This window comes from Mus caroli, unplaced genomic scaffold, assembly GCF_978045245.1.
Source record: "Mus caroli unplaced genomic scaffold, Mus_caroli_1 scaffold_13, whole genome shotgun sequence".
In the NCBI taxonomy this organism is placed as follows: Eukaryota; Metazoa; Chordata; class Mammalia; order Rodentia; family Muridae; genus Mus; species Mus caroli.
In genome coordinates this window covers 116,791,215-116,795,407 of record NW_028227268.1, presented here as the reverse complement: position 1 = coordinate 116,795,407, position 4,193 = coordinate 116,791,215, and the positions used below count along the sequence as shown (strand labels likewise).

General features: G+C 44.8%; 1 pseudogene; it reads right to left on the bottom strand.

Annotated features, from left to right (window-relative positions):
- Positions 1 to 61: 61 nt before the first annotated feature.
- On the bottom strand, positions 62 to 362 carry LOC110306332 (ATP synthase F(0) complex subunit g, mitochondrial pseudogene; annotated as a pseudogene).
- Positions 363 to 4,193: the final 3,831 nt, after the last annotated feature.

Sequence of the window (4,193 nt, the reverse complement as noted above, 5' to 3'; positions counted from 1 at the left end):
CGTTACACATGGTCCAGGAACATCCAAATAAGAACTCAAATCAGAAGTTAAAGACTGGTCTTCAAACATCATAGCCAACAATGCCACACTTGCCTATGACCTCTCCGATATAAAACCACATCCACACCTCAGTGGCCACCAAACCAGTCAGCACAGCTTCCTTAACGGTAAGGTGTTTGAAGCTACCAGTTTTAGCACTTTGAATGATTTTTTTTCACACTCTGAATAGCTGTAGGGATTGGGGGAACCAGCTCAACCTTGTCGTAGTGTCAAAATGTGGCCAATCGAGGTTTCGAGTAAGTCACAGCAGAGGCCACCATCGGCGGTGCCTTCTCTGCAAAGTTATGGATGAACTTGGCCATGGTCTAAGGTGGAAGGTACGTTTCCCCGAACCACCAGCTGAATATATATAAATGTAATATACATATGTGTATATACGTGTATATAATATGCATATACATATATGTATGCACACAAATTTACACACACTCCTACACATGTAAATCTCCACTTTGGATCAATATAATAGTATTATCTTTTTATCAAATTTTCATATTATTTCTGATTAGGAAATAAAAATTATACATTTCCTATTTGTATGCAAAATTTTATTAAACAAGTTTCTGATTCAAAAAAGAATGCTCAGTCTGGGCGTGGTGGCGCACGCCTTTAGTCCCAGCACTTGGGAGGCAGAGGCAGGTGGATTTCTGAGTTCAAGGCCAGCCTGGTCTACAGAGTGAGTTCCAGGACAGCCAGGGCTACACAGAAAAACCCTGTATTGAAACACAAAAATATATATATATATAAAAATAAAAGCAGCTCCCCAATCATCTCTGACTGAAGAATAAAAGACTAGAGTCTGTGTCTGGGCTGCAGGAAGAGGAAGGTGGAACTTAAGATGATGTAGGGGCTCAGGGACCATGAAGAGAAGGAGAAAGGGAAGAAGGAGGTGGCCACAAGGTAGGATGGACCATACGGTGTGGTCAAGACAAAATGGCTATGACACACATGGAGCAAAGCAAACAGCAAGACGCAGTCGGCAAGTAACACAGGGCCTATGGCTGGGCTGGAGGCGAGAATCTGCCTGGCATGGTGCCAACAGCTTATTAATAAAATACCAGGTTTCTGTGTCTTTTATTTCTGAGCTATATAGGCTAGAAACACCCCATAAAATTACTTCACTAGGTCATGAAGGAACTGGCCTGCTCTCCATGGCTTGTTCAGCCTGTTTTCTTTCAGCATCTAGGGCCACCTGTCCAGGGGTGACACTGCCCACAGTTGGCTGGGCCCTCTCACATTAATCATCAATCAAGAAAGTGCTCCACAGGCTTGCCCACAGGCCAGTCTTGTTGGGGACATTATTTTCTATTGAGGTCCTCCCAGAGGACCCTGGCTTGTGTCAAGTTGATAAAACAAAACACCCCCCCACACACAAACAAACAAACCAAAAGCTAGCCAGCATTGGCAGCATCTGAAAGAAAAAGTCATGTGAAGAAGAAATAGCTCTACATTTCCTTGTTGCTGTGACCAAAAGTAGTTTAAGAAGGAAAGGAGGGAGGAAGGGAGGGGGTATTTTGGCTCAGAACACCACAGGAGGAGAAGGTTGGCAGCAGGTCCAGACACAGCTAGTAACATTGTCACAGGTGTGGATCTGAGTCCACGGGAACGCTGAGATTTGCAGGTCCCTGTGTCCCAGAAAAAGGAATGGATTAGAGACACTTAGATACGGATAGAAATAGAAACATTTTATTAAGAAAAAGAGAAACAGTCTCCAGAGATGGCTCAAGGGTTAAGGACACTTCCTGCTCTTGCAGAGGATTGGCTCCTAGCACCCACATGGCACCTCGCAGCAGCCTGTAACTCCGGTTCCTAGTGCATGTAAATTTATGTAATCAAACACACATACCAATATATCATAAGAAAAGAAAAAGAAAGAGAAAAATACTCCCGAGAATGGAAATTTCCTAAAGAGCTGGGACAGTTCCCCAGTGGTAGGACCCTTTATGGTCTTTTGCATAAGTGCTTCCTTCTCAGATCTCTCAGGTGGTCAAATGTGCAATTTTTTGTTTTTTGTTTTTTCCCAGACAAGGTTTCTCTTGTAGCCCTGGCTGTCCTGGAACTCACTCTGTAGACCAGGCTGGCCTCGAACTGAGAAATCCACCTGCCTCTGCCGCCCAAGTGCTGGGATTAAAGATGTGTGCCACCACTGCCAGGCAAGTGTGCAGTTTTGTTATATGCTGCCCTGGTTGGGAGGGTGTGAGAGTGTGTATGTGTGTCTGTGTATGCCTGTGTATGTGTGCCTCTGTGTGTGTGTATGCATGTGCCTGCCTGTGTATGTGTGTGTGTGTATGCCTGTGTATGTGTATGCCTCTGTGTGTGTATGCCTGTGTATGTGTGCCTCTGTGTGTGTGTGTATGCAGTGCCTGCCTGTGTGTGTGTGTATGCCTGTGTATCTGTGTGTATATGCCTCTGTGTGTGTGTATGCCTGTGTATGTGTGTGTGTATGCCTCTCTGTGTGTGTATGCCTGTGTATATGTGTATGTATGCCTTTGTGTGTGTGTATGCCTGTGTATGTGTGTGGGTGTATGCCTCTGTGTGTATGTGTGTGCCTGCCTATGTATAGCAGAGGAGAATGTTGGGTGTTAATCAGAGTCTTACTGGAACTGAAGCTTGCCACTTTAGCTAAGTCTGACGGCCAGCAAGTTCCCAGAATCTCTCCTTCTCACAGGCACATGTAGCCATGCACAGCTTTCCTGTGAATGCTGGCGAGCTGAACTGGGGGCTCTTACTTTCTCAGGATGTGGTCTTACCCACTGAGCCATCTTCTTAGCTCCTCATTGGGATCGTGGCGCTCTTTCTGCTGCCACCGTATTACGTCCATAGTCAGGAAGCAGAGAGAAATGAATGTTGATGGTCAGATAGCTTTATTTTTTATTTTTTATTTTTTTTGTGGGGGGTGGGGGGAAGAGGGTTAGAGACAGTCTCTAGAGCAGTCCTGGCTGCCCTGGAGCTCACTGGCTGGCCTCAGACTCAGAGATCCTCCTGCCTTTGCCTTTTGCATGATGTAATTAAAAGTGTGTGTGAGATGGCTCAGAGGTTAAGAGAACTGGTTGCTCTTCCACAGGTCCTAAGTTCAATTCCTGCAACTACATGTTTGCTCACAACCATCTGTAAGGGAATTGGTGCCCTCTTCTGGCCTGAGGATGTATATGCATCAGAGCAGTCATACTTTAAATAAATAAAAATAATAAAAAGATGTGTGCCACCATGCCTGGCTTTGACTTTCTTCTCTTTATTTATTTTGGTAGTCCAGTCCCCAGAATGGTGTTCTCCACCCCTTCCCTCCCATTCACGTGGGTCTTCTCTCCTTTTTTATTTTATTTTATTTTACATTTATTTATTTGTTATATGTAAGTACACTGTAGCTGTCTTCAGACACTCCAGAAGAGGGAGTCAGATCTCGTTACAGATGGTTGTGAGCCACCATGTGGTTGCTGGGATTTGAACTCTGGACCTTCAGAAGAGCAGTCGGGTGCTCTTACCCACTGAGCCATCTCACCAGCCCCCTTTTCTCCTTGTTAAACTCATCTAGAAACATCTTTTTTTTTCAGTGTATGAGAAGAACAATTATTATTTTTTTCTTTTTAAAAAAATTTATTTATTATTATATATGAGTACACTATAGCTGTCTTCAGACACACAAGAAGAGGGTATCAGGTCTCATTGCAGATGGTTGTGAGCCACCATGTGGTTGCTGGGATTTGAACTCGGGACCTTTGGAAGAGCAGTCAGTGTTCTTAACCGCTGAGCCATCTCTCCAGCCTGAACAATTATTTTTTATTGGATATTTTCTTTATTTACATTTCAAATGTTATCCCCTTTCCTGATTTCCCCTCCCCAAACCCCCTATCCTATTCCCCTTCCCCCTGCTCACTAACCTACCCACACCCACTTCCTGGTCCTGGCATTTCCCTATACTGGGGCATTGAGCCTTCACAGGACCAAGGGCCTCTCCTCCTATTGATGACTGATTAGGCCATCCTCTGATACATATGCAGCTGGAGCCATGAGTCCCACCATGTGTACTCTTTGGTTGGTGGTTTAGTCCCAGGAAGCTCTGGGGGTACTGGTTGGTTCATATTGTTGTTCTTCCTATGGGGCTGCAAACCCCTTCAGCTCCTTGGATCCTTTAT